The sequence below is a fragment of the Prinia subflava genome, chromosome 15, assembly GCF_021018805.1.
Source record: "Prinia subflava isolate CZ2003 ecotype Zambia chromosome 15, Cam_Psub_1.2, whole genome shotgun sequence".
Classification (NCBI taxonomy): Eukaryota; Metazoa; Chordata; class Aves; order Passeriformes; family Cisticolidae; genus Prinia; species Prinia subflava.
Genome location: NC_086261.1, coordinates 8,150,601 through 8,171,259, shown reverse-complemented (window position 1 = coordinate 8,171,259; position 20,659 = coordinate 8,150,601). Strand labels below are relative to the sequence as shown.

At 41.6% G+C, this 20,659-nt stretch overlaps 1 protein-coding gene across 1 annotated transcript in view; it reads left to right on the top strand.

Moving 5' to 3' along the window:
- The first annotated feature begins 2,578 nt into the window (after window positions 1–2,578).
- The window catches only part of CTXND1 (cortexin domain containing 1), a 32,300-nt gene continuing 14,219 nt past the window's right edge, over window positions 2,579–20,659 (top strand). Inside the window, exon 1 of the mRNA XM_063413040.1 lies at window positions 2,579–2,837. The gene's annotated coding sequence lies outside the window, so the exon portion shown is untranslated. The remainder of the gene's footprint in view (window positions 2,838–20,659) is intronic.

Genomic DNA, 20,659 nt, shown 5'->3' with positions numbered 1-20,659 from the left:
TCCTTTATTGCAAATACAATATACTCTCCAGCTGGCTTGGAAAAGCTCCTCAGTTAAATCATCTTGTGCAACACTGCTTCTTAGTCACTGGTACCTCCCTACACAACAACAACCTGACAGCCCCACACTTCCAGGCTATTTATTGGTCTGTCCTTAAATGGGAGAGTGATTTTACAACATATTTGTCTCTTATTGAAATGACTGCAAAGACATTTTTGTGGGGTTTTTTTGTTTTGAGGGGTTTTGGGTGAGGGCACAACCCTGCTTTTTAGGTTTTCAATGTCTCCTAGAGGCTTTGAGTCCCTGCTGTCATCCTTTGTGCCTCTCCCCAGTAAATCAGGTGCCTGGTTCTTTGTTTTCAGGGTTTAAAATATTGTGTACCAACGGAAAGTGAAGTGATGTGTTAGCATAGCAGGTTCCTGCATTACTGAACTGAGGCAAGGAGCCCAGAAAACCAAAGGGAAATAGTCACTGAAATCTGTAATTTTTCCCTCACCACAGCTCCAGAACATGAGATTATAATGCTTGTTAGAATAACCACTTATCTGCCCATGGCCAGGGCTGGTGTTTCCTGGACTGTTGAGAAGGTCCACACCTGATTATGGTGCTGACTTGAATATTTTTGTCCAGCTCATACTTTAAAGAAATCCATTATATCTTATCTCCCAACCAAGGAAAGTAAATGGACTTACTCGAAGGATCAATATACTCCAAAAGGATCAGGCAGGAATAAAGAGGAAAATTGGAGCACCTTTCTACAGGGTCCCATAAAGGCTGAGACCCTTCAGTGTGAGCTAATTGTTTCTGCTACCAATGCTGCAGCTCCCAGATGCATCCAGGTTTTCCTGCTTTGTTTGCATCAAGGCTGTCACCTGGCAGTCCTGGTTGATACATCTGCATCATTTTGTCTGACTTGACTGGATACTCCCTGTGCTTTGTCTGCATTTTAAAAGTAAAGACACACACATAATGCATAATTACTGTACAAAACAAACTTAAAATTCAAGGCAGCTTTGTTGGTTTTTGCTTTCTATGACTCAACAAATTTGTTACCTTGAGGTGCTAAACACAGCTGTGAGAACAAGAGTGACAAAAAAGGGTCAGTTTTGCTACTATAGAACTCTCTTCCCATTTCACAGGGATCCCCTGGTACTGACACTGATATGTGCTGGTTTCCCCTCTCTTCTGAGGTGTTATTTTTGTGAAAGTGCAAAGCAGCACCTTCCCAGCAACATCTGTCAGCCAGGAAGACTGAATATTTTCGGCATTTGCACAGGCAGAAATTATAGCACAGAAAACAATAGGTATAGGACCAATGGTGCTGACAGGTCTCATAGAAAGCTGCATTTTTATAGAAGCTCCAGAAGAAATGGAAGTCTAGCAAAGAAAACACTTTTCAAAGGGAAAATGGTCTCTTTCTAGATGCCTGTCCTTGACTGCCCTTTTTCTAAAGAATCCAATTAATCATCCTGAAAAATTTATTAGCCACACTGTTTTGGTGGCTGGGATTTCCCTGTGCTATCTGAAAGGATAATCAACCCCTGGGGATGCTCAAAGCCTTTGCTAAGGGGGTCAAAACCTTCCCTCACCAACAAAAAGCTGCTGCTCTTCTCGTGATATCTTAATACCCCCATCAGGGGCAGAGAAAATCTCCCCTCCCCAAGAGCCCTTGGGGTTGGCGAATCTACACCTTACACAGCACCTGCTCTTAGGAAATGTTAATTAATGATTGCTGTGTTGTCTATTGGGGATGCCTATGTGGAAAAAATATCCCAGTTTTTGCCCACAGGACTGCAAGGTACTTGTTCTCACGGATTCGCCACACATGGTTAGGCACAATCAGCATTTGCAGGAGGCCTGGGTAACAGGTAAGCACGGCCCCAAAATGGGGTTTTTCTCCTGAGAGCCCCTTTGAAGGTCAGGCTTGGAGCAGGCAGTGGTTTGTACATCTCACTCCAGCGGGTTGTGGGGAGAGCAAGTGCAATTCCCCCAGGGCTTCCCAAAGGCACCAGGTCAAACATCTCAGTACAGTGAAAAAATTAGGGTCCCTAACGAGAAATTAGTGGCACCGTGGCTCTTGGTCATCCTGCCTTTTTATTATTACTGCTCATTAATTCTGCCCCATCTGCATGCAGGAGCCCCCAGAAGTGACAGACGCCCTGCAGACAAAGGACAAGGGTGACAGTCCCTCCTTCAAGACTAGAGCAGTGCTTTGAGCCTGTTAAATCTGGGATGTTAATCCATGAAGTTTTAGGCTACTAAAACTTTAGACTTTTTGACTGTATCCAGCAGGGCTGGAACAGTGCATTTCAGAGCTAGGAAACCCCTCCCCTTCACTTGTACTTCTGAAAAATAGATTTAGTTCGATTGACAGAGCGCGTTCCCCAACATTTAAAAATTCATTGGCTTGAATTTTTATTGTTAACTCGAGCTCTCTCTGAAACATATAAATTAGTGTTCGGCTGAGAATTCCGCTGTAAATTGCAGAATATGACAACTTGCACGATACAGAGCTGTAAAGCAAGATGAAGCATCCCCAGCCCCTTTGCCTTTAAAATGCCATGGAAGCCCGGAGGCTCTCGGCAGAACACCTTATCTGCTCTCCAAAGCTGTGACTCCTCATCCTTCCCTGATGAAGACCCAGGGGATTGCTCACTTAGCATACACCAGAGGCAATGGATAGGGCGAGCAGCCGCTGCAGCCAGAACCCCGCGGTTCCGAGGTCCCCCGCACATGCAGAGACTTTGGGGCTGGATCGCGCCGAGCAGCGCCGGGGCTGAGCGAGCCATGTGTGCCCGGGAGGAGCCGCCGCTGCCGCTCCGCTGAGGAGCAATGCAGTAAGTGCCGGGCTATTGCAGCAGCACGGCCGGCAGCCGGAGCCTTTGCAGCTTCTGCTGCCACAGACACAGCCCCGGCCCGGGAGCAGCAGGGCTGCACGGGTGCTGTGTTGTTTGCGAAGGGATGGAGTGGATGTGCGGGGACAGGGTTTGCTTTGTGTGGAGGTGGGGGTGTTGCAGGGCAGCGCTGGCTGTGTGTCCTGTGCTGAACTAGGGCTGCTGCCTTCGGGGGGCTTTCTGTGGGCATCTCTTCAGTGTTTGGGCAGAGCTGCTGCTTCATAACTTAATGTCAGCGGGCATTTGTGTTCTCCTTAATCATGCAGCTTGTTTCCTGTGCTTGGGTGCAAACTATTTTCTCTACTAGTACTGGGTACTCTGATGCTGGATTTACCAGGGCTGTGCCTTTGGGTAATGATGAATTCTAGACTGAAACTATGTGAATGGGTGCCCTGACGGTGGGTAATACATTTATTTCACTTCAGCAGATGTGGCTAATTTCTAATTTGTGGTAAATTCTTCACTGTGGTGTGGAATTGCAGGTGCTTTTTTGGTAGATAAATGTTTGTAAGCAGTACTTTATCACAGCGTAGCTGTGGCTTTCTTCAGATTCTGATGTTCTGTTTCTGTACTCTGCAGCAGCAGCTTTCTGTTTGCACTGAGTAGGAGAGGGAGAGCATGAGTTAAAGTTTGCTTTATATGAAGAGGGATTTTTACATAGTTTGAAAGTGTTTGCAAAATTAGCATTGGGCAGTAATTGCAGGCCTTTGGAAAGAACTGTGCAGCATTTAAAGCAAGTTTAACCATACAGTTTTTGTTCTGTTACATAGAAACTAATACCAAGCTTCATTCCTCTGGTTTCCTGGTACAGCTTCTTCAGTGACTTATGAGCTCTGGCTTTAGGATAACTGCCTGCCTTCAGCCTCACTGCCATTTTGGGCTTCAGGCATGTTTAACTCCTTAAGGCAATGTTTGTGAATTTTTTGTTTTAAGAGAGCAGTACATGCAACTGCCAAAAGTTAGGGATTCAGGTTTTGCTGCTCAGTTAAATGTCAATAATAAATAGCCATTGGTCTCTTGTAAAGCAGCACTAATGAAACCATTCTTTGGTTTTCCCACTCAATATTTGTTTATAGGTTGGGGTTTATTTAGTTCTTGTAAAATAGTCACATTATGAAGAAAGAAATATTCTTCTGATATATCTGTCATTTTAGTTTTGAAATTGACATTACAAAATTTGTAACGTCACTAATTTGAAGGGATAATTCTAAAAAATTAGGCAAATAAAGTTAATCTTCTTCTAAAAGAGTTTTTGCTGAGATGCTTCTGAAGATGTGCGTTATGTTTAGTCCCAGGCACAGCTGATGAGACCCAAAACCACCCTGGAAGTTATGGCACCTTTCACTCCCGTGCAACATGCGTGTCTTGGAGTTTTCCCTTGAGATTAATGCTCAAGTGCTGAAAAAAGATATTTCCTCTAGCACTGCAGTCAGGAGAATTTTTTCCTTTTCATCTAGGAGAAGCCTTGTGACATATGGTGCTATTGAGTTGCAATTGCAAAGATAATGCAAAATTAATAAGTGATAATTATTCTTCATTAGCTGTACAACTTTGAAGATGGACAAATCTACAAGGAGGGTGGATCACATCTGAATCTGATCTGCTCCCCTCCTCCCTTTCTCTCCCACCCTGACTTCTCCCCTTCTGTTCATGAGCCTTCAATAAGTGCTGTAGTTTATTTCATTTAAGGACCTGAACTGTGCATTTAAGGACCTGAACTGTGCATTTAAGAACTGATCAGTGCAATTTTTCCAGTCACAGGTTCCCAATCCCTGGGTGCCTCATCTGCCTCTGTTTTCTCCATCTAGATTTCCAGCAAAGCCAGTAGCAATCTTGGGAGATATGAGAATTTGTTATATCTCTGACTGAGCATTACAAATCTAGTATTGGGGTATGTATCATGAGGATAGAGCAGGGATTTTACCTGTAACTAAAACGTGCCCAGGACACACAGTTTTGATTACATTATCAACAGATATTTTCAGGTAAACTAACTCTGGTAATTTAACAAGCTACTGTTTCAAATTATTTCCTCTGAGGTACAAAACAGGGGAGGGAAAGAAATGCAAAGAAAGAGTTGGATGTTGAAAAGTCACTGGATTCATAATGAGAATCACAGGATGAAAAGAAAGATTATGTCTGGTTTTATGCTTTCATGCAATTCTGAGTCTTTAATCAAAATGTGTTTCCTGAACTGGAACCTCAGAATTATTTGCCAAATATTATTGTTCATGTCAAATGTAAAATGGAGAACATTAGGTGTAAAATCTAATTTCTCAGTTCGTAATAGGCATATTAGTAAACAAATGTTTTCACCTCATCTTGTCTGTAAGCAACTCTGGCAGGAGCCTTGCCTCAGAAGTCAAGTTCACTTTATTGCATTGCAACCTGAGCGAGAAACACGCAAAGGGAAGTTTACTAATTTTGTCCTACATTGCCAGTAATGAGCTGCAAGTCAAGTTAATTAATGAAGAGTAGGTGCTCAACATTTGTAGTCACCTGAGCAACTTTAATTTGCATCACTGTATTTCCACCAGGTTTTGACATGCAGAAGCACAGACAGCTTTCCCTGGCAGTAAGAAATACGACTGTCATGTAAGAACCAGAGGCAAAACTTCCAGTACAAAGCTGGATAAAAGAATATACAGTGTGTGGATAAACATGCTGCATAATTTCAAAGCCCGGTGAAAGTGTGTGTCATTGTTGCACCAGGAACCAATGGTGCAGATGATGTCGCATTAAAAGACACAATATTCAGAATGTGCTCAAAAAGATAACTTTAGCTGTGTTTGTACACGAGCAGGGAATTTTTGTACCACGTTGAGTGAGGCTGTCATGTTTATAAAGAAATACATCTTACAGCCAGTGGCATCCAAAATGTGCCACATACATAGTCAATACTTTCTTTCTGACTACAAAGAAAGGACATTTTCTTCCTTGTTTTTCAAGGGTAGACTTTCTGATGGCATCAACTACTTAGATATGCTGCATAGTAATTATTTTATTCATATGTATGAAAGAAAATCTCTTAGAATCTTCATTATACTTATCTGCTGTGAGCAGCAAGATTGAATTTAGTTGGGATTTTCAGATATATGCTTAGACAGTCCATTTTCAACAGTGAAATGAATATGCTATTATTTTCTATCACTTCTTTCCAAGGGCAATTACTTAATACTCTGTAATAGCTACAATTCAGGATACTTCATTTGCCACAGGGACTCTCCTCACTTTCCACACCCACCAAACCCCAGAACCTACTGTGAGTGAAGCAGCAGTGCAGTGGCATTCAAGGAGGATTAAAGGACTAAGATTGAGTACTTCCTAAAGCCTGCAGCCCGAGCTGTCATTTAAAACAGGAGCAAAAATGATGTCCCTGCCTTTCCCAAGAGCTATTCAAATGGTGCAGATATGCACACAAAAACCATGCAGAGCTAGAAAGATCACAAGATATGTTTGGCAAAGTATCTCCAAAGTGCACCTGGTAAGGCAGGGTGACCTTCAGAAGGTGCAGAAGAACTGGCCCAGGATTCCGTCACCTTCTGCATCTATTCCTTAAAGCTTTAGGCAAGAATTCTGGCATCTGGCTTTTTGGAGGATAATTCAAGATATTGAACTTTAAAAGAAGGCTGTGGAAGTCTGTGTTCTGACAAACTTAGTCATGAGCAGCAAACTGCAAATTATCAGTACCTGATTTTCACTGAAACATCTGGACAAAAATCCAAATGCCATGTTCTCATCTCTGAATCTTCGTGAGTGCATGGAAGCTTTAATGATATTTTCTTTCCTTTTAGACATAAATACAAAGGAAACAGCGTGTGAACTAAACAAGGGTTTGCTGGAAGAGACACACACCTATTCTCAGCATTATTTTGGCATTTGAGTTTCAAATCTGTTTCATCCAGCCCTGGGGAGACGAAGGCTCTGGGGATCCTGTCCATGGATACTCAGAATTCACAGTAGTCAGCCAGAGAGATTCCTAGACAGGGAGAACATTGTATCCCCCAGTGTCAGTCAGGACTTTGTTCAGAGGGAAAGATGAGGAAATGAGACAGAAGGTTGCTGAAAACACAGATGCTCGCATTTCTTCTGCTAGAAACAGGGAATGATTTATTTCTTTTTATCATAAATCACAGGTTTTACTTCAAGGCTTTGCTTTAGACTTTCAATCAGCACTGATGGCTGTAAAGAATCACATGCCCAAGCAAATTTAAACTACCTGGTAAAAAGCCTTCCATTTCTCTCCCTGCCCAATCTGATTGATTTCATGATTACTGAGAATTTGCTGCTTCACATATTTAGTTTGTCTTATAAACCAGTCCAAGGCAGCTGATGTCACCCATGCAATTTTTCTTCCACATTCAAATTCAAGCTCCCACTCCCTCTGTCAGTATCACCAATATATCTACCAAATATATCTACCAAATAACCATATCACTCCATATGTTGCAGAAGTGTTGGATTTTCACCAGTTTAGTTTAGAATTCAGCCCTCAGCCTGAGCATAATTCAGCTGAGAGGAGATCATAGATTATGGATTTTAGCATCACAGAGTGATTTGGGTTGGAAGGGGCCTTAAATCTCATCTCATTCCAACTCCCTGCCATGGGCAAGGAATATTCCACTAGACCAGGATGCTCAGAGCTCCATCCAATCTCTCCTTGAACACTTCCAGAGAAGTGATTTTTAAAAAGCCTGGTGAGAGCTATGAACCAAAAGCCACATCAGTGATCATGAAAAATAATGGGAATGAAAAGAAGAGGAAACCTCAGCTCTTGACACAGAGAGAGCCAATTTTTTGTCAGAGCCAATTTTATCAGGAAGTTTTCTCCCATTATTAGAAGTCCAAATAATGACAATTCATAATTACTCAAAGTCAAAAAACTCAAAATAAGCAAGCCAAAAAGACTGAACTCTGAAGTAATAAACATTGCCTTCATTTTGTCTTCCATTTTTGGGTATTCTTAAGGATTTATGCTTCAAAGCTTTCATCTTCAAGCATATGAGAGCATTTTAGAATAAAGAATTTTATATCCTTGCAGAGTAACCTCAGCAGTGCTTCAAAAGCATCACCACATATGAAAATCACACAAGGCAAAAATTAAATAACCTCTATTTTGAGAATCACAACTTTACAAAACATTCCTTGCTTCTGTTTTGTTTTAATTTTTTTACATTACATGACCACCTTTGTGTCTTACAGCCAGCAGAAATGTTTCCCAGGAAGAAAAATGAAGAGATTTTCTACCATCTGCATCAGCAAACCACCAGAAAATGATGTTTTCTGGATTATATTCTGCCTCTGAGTTCATCACTGCAGTTTTGCAAGTTGCAAGCAAAAGGCAGCCAGACAGGAAATACCCAAGTAAAGCTGATCCAATTCTTGTTCAGCTGTAAAAGTATTCAGAAATATCTCTCCTTACTCTTTTCATGTGCTATATTTGGTCAGCACCCTGAAGATGACTTGCATTATATTCTCTCCCATTCAGACTCTGTCACACCATTACAGCACTGACAGTTCTCATCTCTGGGCTCACTCAGGGTATTTTCTGAAAGAAGATTCTCCTGTTTGGAAACACCTGCTTTCACTCCATATCATTTTCCTTCTGCCACATCTTAGTAATGAGCTCTTTTAAGAACTGCCTGGAGAACAGGAACAGGTTGGTAATAGCAAGTAAAAAACCAAAAACAATCAAACAAACAAACAAACAAAAAACCAAACCAAACTCAGAATTGCATCTGTGAAGGAGTGTTTTCCCCAGCTGCCTTCTGCTTTGGGTCTTGATCCCACATCCACGGAAGACAATGAGGAGACTCCCACTGACTGCATCAGAACCTATTCAGTGGAAGGTATATTGGGAGTATTTTTGGGGTGTTTATGATGCAGAAAAAAAGAAGTGTAGGAGCTCATGACCTTACAAACCCTGGCCATGGTGAGCAGCAACACCCAGCTCCGCTAAAGGCTTTTATTTGCCTAAAGTCCCCCACACATTAAACATTCATAGCTAGGCTGTTATAGACTTAGGTTTTGTCATCCTATTGTTTTATAATATTGTCTTGATTTAAATTATGTGCAGAACAAAGGAAATCATATTTTAAAAGAGGAATGAAAGCATATTACCGGCACAAATAAAATTTGTTACAGATAGAATTAAAGTAGATGGAGTAACTTTTCTTATGAAGAAATACTGCACCTAGGGAGGGTGCTTTGTATAATACTGCATAGCTTGGGATTTGATTTTAAAAGCCTTTTGGACATCCTTAGATCTCAAAACGTAGAGAATACAAGCAAGGGAAGGTAATTCTTTTTTATATTTAAAGCATTTCCTTCACATAATCCCTGTGAAACCAAGACTTTTGTGAGAAATAATAAGTGCATACAAACGAAGCAGATTCTCTGAAAGAATAAAAACCCAAAAAAAACCCCAAATAAATCAAGATCTGGAAAGAAAATGCAAGCAGCCTATATTCCACAGTAGGTTTCCTTGAGCAGTATCTAGAGCTAAGGCATTTTCTGTCCCTGATGTGAGAGCAGAAGCAGCAGGTCCCAGCTGGATGCCCCTGTCTCTCTTGACGGAGCAGCCAAAGGTTTCAGCAGCAGCCAGGGAAGGGCTGTGTCCATGTGCTGCCTCATTTCTGGCATCACTGGACAGCCTTGTGCAGCAGCCTGTCAGGGAATGGCTGACACCAGTATTTGTGTCCAAAACTACGCTGGGATTGACTTAACAGGACACTCCTGAGGTGTTAGGAAGCACAATCTGCACAGAAACCATCACTGTCTGTAAGAGGAAGAGGCTGAGTAGCACTAAAATACAGAGAGGGCATTTACTTTTTAGTTGTGTACAATATAGCATATAATATAGTTGTGTACTATGCAACAACTGTACACATAGATTCAAACCGTGGGGTTCATCTCTGGGGTTTCCACCTGCTGCTCACTAAAAGGGGCTTGGGAGCCACTGGAGCCCACAGACAACTCAAGATTTTTGTGACATTTGTCTAAGTTATGAAGACAGTATACCAAGTTTCTCATGAAACAAAAGAAGCTCGGAGTTTTTGTATCCCTGTTTTTCATTTTTAACACTCTGAATTTCCTTCCCTGAGCCTGTAGACCTGGAGGAAAAGCGCTTTACAAGCAGTGCACCCTACCCCTGCCCGTGGGCAAGGGAGGCACAGATTAAATACAGCAGAGATTGAGCTAAATGTGCTGTCTGACTGAACAGAGCAGCTTTCTGGTTCCCCTGCACCTGGGACCTTGATTTAAAAGTGATGTTATGTTTTCAGGTGATATTTAATCAGTCAACACCTCAGCTGACTGCTAGCCTTTTTTTTTTCCTTTTGGTTAGCACTGAAATGTCCTTCTGCTGATTGTGGAACCAACTCTTCTGTGATGCTTGCCTGGGTTTCAAATGCCTGGACATGCTGCATGTGTGGTAGGTGAAACTTTTCATCTCACACATTGCAAAAAGGGTTCAGTCTCACCCTTTACCCTGCACTTGCCATTGCTGTCAGAGAAACTTGGCCCCATATTTTCAAAGTCTAAGTGTGTATGTAAACCTGCTGCCCTCAAAATCATTTCTTTGTGCTCCAGTGACTTCACTGGGCAGTTTGGCAGCAGAGGACCACATTGAATTTGTCTTAGTTAAAATTCACAGCTATAGTTTAACACTGAAAGGGTCAGACTGGCCGTGTAAGGGAACCACAGGAGCAACCAACCTAGGCTGAGGGTTTTTTTTTATGAACTGTGATTCAGTGATTTAAACTTATTTGGTTTTCTGAGATGGTCTAGAGCTCATAGGCAGTGTATTACTCTGTCTTAGCTGACAAGTGGTAACTTCTAAAGATGCATGACCTTGGTTTCTTGCTGTCTTGGAAACATAAAAATAACCCTACCACATTGGAAGTAATACATTTTATTGAAGTTCCCTACCCCATCTGCAGTTATGGCCATGTTATGTGCTGTGCCACAGTAATAACAGAAACACATCAACATGAACCTTGCTGGAAATAGCTCTAGCACAGCTTTGAAAGCCATTTCTTTGGGCGAATGAAGTAAAGAGAAACTTTTCATCTCCAGGAACATATGAGCCTTTCTAGTGCACTTCAAAGCTTGGCCAACTGGAAGCAGGAGCTGTAGCAAACTGCTGTGGAGCCTGTTTGGAAGCTGACTCCAGCACAGGAATTGAAATAAATGAATTTGGCATCTAAAAGGAGGTTTTGTGGAGTCAACGCTTTCTAAGCAGAGGACAGAGAGAGATTTGGCAAGGTTGGTGCATACATTATTGACATTTTAGTGTCACAGAGGGGTAATCCCAGGTCTAACTCTGAGCCAGCTGAACTTGTCGTGGTTTTGAAGCCCACCTTTCTCAGGTGTAGGGCTGAAGTGATGCTGAAGTGATGCTGAAGTGATGCTGAAGTGACAGCCTGTGTGGGGAGGGCAGTGTTAGACACTGTCAGAGAACACCATGCAAAATAAACACCTCTCCCTTTCTGTACTAACCTGTGGTTTTCTGCATTCCCCACTACCCACCCACCAAAGATAAAGCTTTTACGTGGATAGTTGTCAGAGAATGAGCATGGCAATGTTGAGAAAAGAAATAATTTATGCCTGCTCTTGGTCGTTCAAACTGAAACACTTTTTTAAAGGAATCTTTCCGAAATGGAAATCAATGATGGTTGGCATAATTCTCAGAACATTGCCTTGGGACACTGAAGTGCACAAATGCTTTGCTGATATTTTGGACACAGTGCAGAAGAATTTTCCAAGTGATTTTCCATCTCCTGGGAAAGAAAAAATATTGTATTTTCTTATTTGCATTTGGACAACTATTTGTATCTTAAACTAAGCATCTGCAAAATTTTCATGCCTACCGCATTTTTAAAATTAATAGCAGAGAAGGAAATAACACTGGCAGTCTAGCAGAATTTTTTCTGTTGGATTTGGTAAGAACAGGATACTCTATGTAAAGAAAGTCTTGTTTCCTTATTTGTGTAGGGATCAGAACCGTTGTCTTTAGCTTTCTTTTCTCCTGACAATTTGTTCCTGTAATCTCCTTATGTTCTTACATCAAAACCTTTGGCTAAATTGAGAGGTAGCTTAACTGACAATTTAAGCTATACATTAGTAAACATAACAGGAAGCAATGGAACAAGTCACCCCACAAAGAGAGAAAAACAGTGAACAACAGGAATCTGTGCTGCCTCACCTACTTTTTATTCCTTCTTTAAAAAAAAAAATGTTTCCCGCAACAACATCTTTCTTCCTCCATTTGCAAGTTACATCTGCTCACACCAAGTTCATGATATGCAAAGCAGTCTGCACCGTGGTTAGGTCTGTTCTAAGGAGATAATGATGGATATTTATCAGTGGCAAGAGCAGGAGCTGCGTGTCTGGAGGACACCGAGGGTCTGAGCACATCCAGGGGAGTGAAGTGGCAGAATCTGAGATGGGCCCAGTGACCTTGTCTGGGGGCACACAGAGCTCCTCAAAAGGGCTCAGCACCAGCTGAAAGCATCTTCTCCAAGTGCCAGGTGTGTGCTGCTGCAAACCCTAACTCAGAAATCTCACAGCAGGTAATACCAGGTCTCCCTTCTCAGGAATGGGGGGAGAAGAGGCAGAGGAGCTCTGGGAACCTCTCAAAGAGCATTGCCATCACTGCTTCTCTGAGAAAAGGTCATGGTCCATAACCAACACAGCAGATACAGTATTTCAATTTTGTTTTCTGCAGGAAAACCAGGACTGCCTCACCCAGAGCTAGAGCAGCACCACCAAGGTTCTCAGTTCTTCAGGGAGGAAAGGGGCGTGTGGAAGGAATAATTCTAAAGCTGTGTCTAACCAAACCAGAGCTCCTTGGCTAGGACATCTTCCTTGCTTTTCCCCCTCTTCCCCACACAACCCATCAAAGTGTCTCCACCATTGACTGTCTGGGAAATGTGATAAGTTTGATCAGGAAAAGAAAAATTTCTCCCCCAGCTCTATTAAATTCTGTGGGTGTCCTGAGAGAAGATGATCTTTGGACAGCAGCAGAATATATGATTGCAAGCAGACAGTAATTTTATTACACAACTGCCCAATAGCACTGCTCTGAAATATTTTGAAGTTCTATGGCAGAGAGAAAGTCAGCATTTTTAAAAGCAATTTAAACCATAAAACAGAGACATAACCAGCAGGGGAAAATAAGAATGGCTGTTCCTTCAGATTTTTTGAGTGATTAGACTAATTTTCAACCTTCCCTGTACATGTTCTATTATTTAATCTCCCATCTTCATAGCAGCAAACAACAGTCTATTCTAAACCTGTTTTTCCTCTATTATTAAAGCATTACTCTCTAAAAGAAAGGATTTTTGCAAAATGCTACTGTAAGAGAGAGGAGGAAGCAGGAGCAGCTCCAAAAAGGTTCAGGTGGCTGTGCCAGTCCTGCTGCTGTGCCAGTCCTGCTGCTGTCAAGAATACTCCTCACCTTGAAAGCCAAATCAAAGAGAATTTTAAAATAAGGAATAAAATTAGAAGATCAAACATGTAGAAGTGAGGAAAGTGGGATTTGGTCCAGTACTTACTAAATTCTTTCCCATATTTATGTTATCATGAGATAAAAGTCAGTAAATTCTCTAACTGCAATTTATGTCAGAGTAAAAAGGAGAGGAACAATCAAGTTTCCACCTTCTTTTTTTTTTTTACTTTTATCACATAACTAATGGGCTAACTACTGCACTTTCTTTTGCCCCATTTGATCTCTTTGTAAGGTTCTCTTAAAGTTTCCTCCCACTTTGTTTCAAGAACTGAATACAAAGGATGAGTTCTACTTCTAAACAGATTTGCTGAGCAAAATTTACTGATTCCTGTTCTTACAATTTCTTCCCATTGTATTAGCACTTCCTTTTTTTTTTTTCCCCACACAGCTCTTGCTAATATAAACTTTCATTAACATGTTGCTTATTGGGCCCATAAACAAATTAACCTGCAGGGTATTAAATAACCACAAAAGGTCCTGTAAAAGTACATTTAGCAGGCGAGTTTGAATGAATAATAATCACATCAAAGTAGCAAAGATGATTCCATATACCTCTTTCTTTTAGATATATTTTTAGATCTCAGTAACTTTCTGAGAAGCTGTGCTTAAAACACTGGTGTGAGCACAGAGCAGAAAACCTGAATTCATTTACTTTCAATCCTTCTCAAAAATCTGCTGCATCTGCTTGTACAGCAGAACGACTCCAGGGACGCTGAAAGGGTGCTGGGAAAATCACTGCTCCCTAAAGCCCTTGCTGGCTGCTGTTTAGAAAAGGAATTTGTGAAGGAATAAAAGCACTTTTTCACCAGGTTACAAAAAAGGAGAAGGAAGAAATAGTTTCCAGTTGCTGGAACTAAAAAAGGCAAGGAAGTGCAAGTGCATGCAAAGAGGGAAAACCACAATTCTCCTTTGCAAAAAGGGAGGAATGATGTGTAAAAGGCATTCAAGAAAATACTTCTACCCCAGCCACAGGAAAGATTTGTGTATAATCAACTTCTGTTTGCTGCAGAGCAGTTTCCAACGTATTTTTATGCAAGCTGATGTTGTTTTCCCTGCTTGAGTGGCATAGCAATAATAAAAACATTTATTATTCATTAAATGCCTTCAAAATATTTTAATATGCCTCAGCATTTCCAAGGTGTTCAAATCACAGCAGTAAAACACCCTGCTCACATAATTTGCTGCCTTAACATCTGAATATTACAGTTTGTAGTTCAAAGTTTCTGCATGCACATTTTCAGAGTGGAGAATCACTTTAGATATCTGGACTCAAACACTTAGAAAGAAGCTTTTCTCTTAAAAATCACACCCCACCCACCCATCCCCCCTCAACAAAAAAGCTGGCATTATACACAGCTCAATTCTCCCATATTTTAAAACAGGATTCATAACATTCACCAAGGTCAGAGGTTGTCAAATGAGGAAAAGGATGATTTTAAGGTAAAGGCAGACCAATAGATAGGTGCTGTAGTATGTGCGTGCATTGTTTTGGTTGGATTGTTTTCTATACACAAAAAAACCAACAAAAAAAACCCAAACAAACAAAACAAAACAAAACACCCCAAAAATCCCCCCTATTAAAAAAAATTGAATAAAACAAAAAACAAAACAAAACAAAACAAAACCAAAAACAAACAAAAAAACCCCACCAACCAAACCAAACCAAACCAAACAAAAAAAACCTGCCACAGGATAGGAATGAAGAATCAAGAATTAGTCTTGTGCTTTTCTTTGCTTGCTGTTTGGTAATAAGTCTTCACATTGTTAACTTCACTGGCCACAGGGTCCCAGCCTAGATTTGCATGATGGAGAGCTCTGCACAGCATTTCCTGAGTGCCACTGCATGCCAGAGCAGATGGAAGGTGATTTATGGGCTTCCTCGTTTGTGGGGATAAAGGAGGAGAGAATTATGCCTAGATCACTGTGTCCCAAATAATTCCTTAAGGTTATCAAGTTTGCACAGCTCTGTCTTATGTTAAGTTTATGCCAGGAAAAAAAAAATTAAATCAAAATAAGAGGAAGTAAACCACTGAAGCAGAATGCACAGGGAACGTACCAAAGCACACAGTGCTTATTTATCTACAGCTGAACCACATCAACCAGGGAAAGTTTTATTCCCAGTCACTGCTCAGAGCTTCCAGTGGAACACTCCAGATTATATTATTGTCACCAAGTCCAGCATTTGGTGAAGTTTATCTACAATTAGAGTCTGGCAATGTGCAGGCCATAAGCTAATAAATCTGAGAGCTAAATAGTTTTTCTTCTTAAAAGATTACCACTTGAAACATCTAGCTGCAGTTACCAAGGTTGTGTCCCCTGAAATTCAAAGAGAGAAATCATTCAGAGACCTAAGGGCAGCCTGTGATCTGAGGAGCAATAACATGAGATACCCAGCCCTTTCAGCAGCCTGGGGGTGACTGCTGCCACTCTTGGAAAGGGTTCAGAGGCACTGGAGGCATCATCCTGACATGGCTGAACCTGGCAGAAACCTCTCACCAAGAAGCAAAGTCAGGTTAAAAATGGATATGTGTTGGTGTTGTTTACTGCATGTCTCCCAAATAAGAATAGGGAACTGCAGGTATCCAGAGGATGTTTCCCAGAGGTCTGGCCTGTGCTCTCTTCTGAGTTCTGGCAGTGACAGAACTGCCATTCATGAGCTTCAGCACATCCCAGCAGCCAAGGCTGGTTTTGCCATTTGATAACATCACTGAAGTTTGAAACTTAAAATGGATCCTGTTACAACCCTGTTGTACAGGGTGCCCTCTCTTTGCTACAAGAACTCTTGCTTTCATATTAATAAAGTCAAGCATTGACAAATTTGCTGTTGTTTAAGGCAAGTGCTGCTGCAGGGGTTATGTGAGGCTCTGGTCTCAGTCAGTGTGGTGTAGGATTTTACCATTCAGTTCCAAAATGAAAAAGTGCAATTAAATGCTCTTGAAAATGTCCTGTGCTAGGAAGAAAAGCCTTCCAAAATAGATTTCTTGGTCCAAGTCCATGGTTCTTTAATGTTTCTGTAAGCAGTAATGGTTTTGTCCTGCAAGACAAATACCCATTGATTTGAGATTCTAATGACTGCTAGGTCAGGCTTCCTATATATTTGTTTAGTTAATTTCTCTGACCTTCCTTCCATTTAATACTTGGGATGACAAATTTCCATTTTAGCAGCTGTGTGGATGTGAGTCTGAAGCACCTATGATGTCAAAGGCTTACTAACCAAGTTATTTTGAGCCTTTTTTAAAATAATATGCACAGTCAGCACAGATTTATGATTTTTTTCAGCTAAATCTCATATCACTTATCACAGGATTAAAATTAATTCATACACATTAACCTGCAGGAAAGAGATGGTTACTCTTTCTTGAGATAGGAGGAAACTGAATTCCAGGGAGAATTCCAGATAAATGCATTAATTTTTAAAATTGAAAAGTTCCTTCCTACTTTAATTAGCAATGCTTCAATTTTCTGCCTCAACATTCAATAATTAAGGTGGAGACTGGGAGAGGTGCCATGTCCAGTACAGAGACTGCAATGTGCAGGCAATTCCAGGTGCCATCCAGCAAACCAAGCACAAACTCTAAATCTGACAGCATTAGTTGGGCTCAGGTTAAAAGTCAAAGGCACAGGAATAAATTTGTTCTTGAATCCTTCCTAGAAAGCCCTGTTCTCATTCAGGTCAGCTCAGCTGGTTTGAGCAGGGTGCTGGTAACACCAGAGTTGTGAGCTCAATCCCCACGTGGACCATTTACTCAAGAGCTGGACTCAATAACCCTCGTGGGTCCTTCCAGCACAGAACATGCTGGGAATCTGTGAAGTGTTTAACAAGTTTACAAGAAGTCAGGAAGCTAAATGCAATTATATATCTTGTCCTCACTGCTTTATTCTCAGGTCTGCCCTTAGTACTTATTTAAAGCCAGGCATGTGCTTAAATCCTTGCATGAAAACTGCATTCAGATAAGAGATCTAAAATTAAAGTATCAGCCCAGCTCTTGTATATTTGCAAATCAAATTTATTTTGACAACAGGTTAACATAAGACACAGATTAGACACAGAGCCTAGAGCAAGATGGGCTGTGTGATTTAAGGCTCTGCAATTAAAGACAAGGCCCAGAGATGCTGCCTTCAAATGTGGGTGCTCAGGTGCTGCCAGGACTCTGCTATCTGCCAGTGAACTGGAGCAGTTGCCATGCTACTTCTTGGAAAATATTTACTAAGTCAGTGATTTATTTAGTCTATTTAAAGGAGATGGAATAAAACACTGGGCTGGCCATAACGATTATGCTGTTGTTATTTCTTTTTTAATTAATATTGAGCAACCTGTACTGCAGCCAACTTCAAGACACTTCAGAATTGCACTCCTCATTCTCTGGCTGGAGAACAAAATCCTTGGTAGGATGAATAATGTTTTCATTCTAGGACCCTACAGAAAACTACTTTTCCTAGTATCTTCCTTGTACAGAGAAAAGAGACTCTTGATTTTCCTGTCTTATAGGGAAAATACTCCCCTTTTCCCCCCCCATCTCTGAGATATGAAATATAAGACTCAGAAACAGATGCAGTCCCAGGTCTGAAGTTCCCACAGAGGAAAAACTCAGTTCCTGTCTCACCATGCTTCTTTAAGTCAATGCAATATTTGCCAGGGTAGAACCAGATATGGTCCTCCTCATCCTACCGGCATGGGATAAGTGATTTTTCCCACCTGTCCATCCCAAACCCTCTGCCATTGTCCCCTTCCTGCAGTTTGCCAGTGTGGCTGATCCTGTGCCCACTCCCAGGCCTGCTCTGGTTATTGAGGGGGAAGTTTATCAACTCATTCAAACTGAAACACCACAGAGTTTTATATCAGAGATTTGCCATTGGGGTAGAGGGAAAGAAATAAAGAAAAGAACAGCTGGGCACAATGCCCTCATCTCAGCATGTCTGACCACCAATCTCTGCTTATTTCTAGATGCTGAACATTATATGAACCACTGGAAAAGACTCTTTGAGCTTGCTTGGGAGCCATCAGGGTTTTGGTGCTGATATATTGCAGTTTCCCCTCTATTGAGGTCAGTGGGACAGAGGCAGGTGACTGTCAGTGCCAAGTGATGCTCTCTGAACTGTGCAAACCCCTCTGACCCAGAGGAGAGACACATAACTAGCCACAAACTCATCCTGGTGCAGTGGTACAATCCATGTTGTGTTAAATCCACAACAGATCAGCCTTCAGAAGCTATTTTAATCAATTAAGAACAGTTGGAACCTTTAGCACATAGTTACCATCATCTACTTATTATGCACTTAAAATGCAATTACAGACAGGAAAATAATGTTCGTTTGCTATTGGCCTCGTTTTCCTTGAGTGAATTCAGTCTGCTTCTCATCTGCATTCACAGTCCCAGCTGCTTCCTGGCTGGAACAGATCCTGTAGGATTTTTTTATCCAGTAGCAATGCAGCAGTGCCATATGTAAGGCCAGGGTGTGTGTGGGAGCTGGGATGTCTCCTGGCTCCTGAATTATTAGCCTGTTCCAAGTTCCAGTGCAGAGTCATTCCCCTTGTGGTGATTCATGAGGTGGGAAAGAACCTAGATCCAGGTCCCAGGCTATGTTTTTAGGCTTAGAAAAGCAATGTTGCTCCCAAGCTTAAAAAAACATAACAGAAAGGAAGATAGTTTTTAGAGTCCCTGCCTATAACAGAGCAGGTCTCTGAGGCTATTATCCTAAGCTGGTGGTAAAGTAGAAAAGGTGAATGTATAGCAAAGGAGTTTTCCTAAACACATATAAATAGCAAACCATTACAATTTCTCTGGAAGAAGAAAAATTTGCAGACAGGGCAACACTCAAGAACTCCCAAGCCCACAAATGCTTGTGTTCCCTGAATGTCATTGATGCAAGTCACTTGCTGCCAGAATTAGCTTTGTCAGGAGACCTGAAATAGAAGGGGGTGGAGAGGAGTCCCTGCAGTGTGAGCTGTACCAGGGTGGTGTGTGGAGAGGATACCCCCAATTTCTGAAATCTGCTTTCCTTCCTAACCATGGCATTTACAGGGTCATTTGATGGACAGATATGCATAGGCTGGCCACATTTCACCTGTACATTACTCCACAGTCTCAAGGTTATATTTATGAGAAACCTGTCAAATGCTTTAATTGGTGTCCACTGCAGTAGGTCACCAAGGGGAAAAAAACCCATATCAAACCCACCCCAGGGCAGCATTCAGGAAGCTACTTCACAGAAGTTTAAGTTGTAAGACAGCCTATCAGACCCCTGGAAGACTTACTTTAAACTATACCATCAGTAGATGCCAAAGAAATAATTTGGACACTGTTCTTTGTGGTCAAGTGCAGGTTTTTATGTTGCTATATAATATTTAAACACTTCCTATTAAATATTGCATATCAATAGAACTGGCTATATCAAATGGCAGATAATTGCTGGCACTTATTTTTCAAAGTCAAAACTCTGCTTGAACTTCCCTTTGAGAAAATTAGGGCTTTATTAGCTGGCAGAGAAAGGGAAGTGATTCCAAGGGCAATTTGGCTTGGGAATGCAGTGTTCCCATCAGAGCATCCTTTCTGGCAGTGAGGCTTTCCTGGGAGAGAAAGTTCAGCAGGGTTTCCCGGGGCTGTTTAGCTCTCAGACCTTTACAGAGGCCTTGGAAGATGTTGAGATGGTACCTTCAGATGAACTCAGCAATGCACAAACCCCACTCTCTTTCTCACTGCAAAGTCAGTAACGAGTCAGTACATGGAATAAAAAAGTCTGAGGGGGAGGAGGAGGTTTAAGTTTGTGTTTGTCATACCACTGCACAATATGGGAAATGCCAAGTGTGGGCTGCCAGCCTATACATCCCACTGGTTTCAAAGAGGTGTCTTGGAGGCACAAAATTCACTCACTGAGTATCACACTCTCCTCAGCCCCAATGTAAATAGTGCTGCCCTTGATTTTCCTGCTCCTGAGGGACATTCACCACAACCATGGTGCCATTTGTGTTTTGCTTAGCCCCAAAGCACTGGGTTAAAGTGAGGCAGTCAGAGGTTTCTAACTGCCCACGGTCTGCCTGGTTGAAGCCAATGCAGTTTTTAAGAGGCACTTTATTATTCAAAGAATTTCTCTAGAAATCACCCCTCCCACTGCCAGTCCAACATTTACCAAACTAATTTAGTTCAAGGGTGCTCGCAGTCACGTAAATAGAAGCCAGACATTTTTCTCTGCCAGGGGAAAGTCATTCAAAGAGAGGTACCCAGCCATGTGCAGGGCATAATTTAGCGTGCCCATA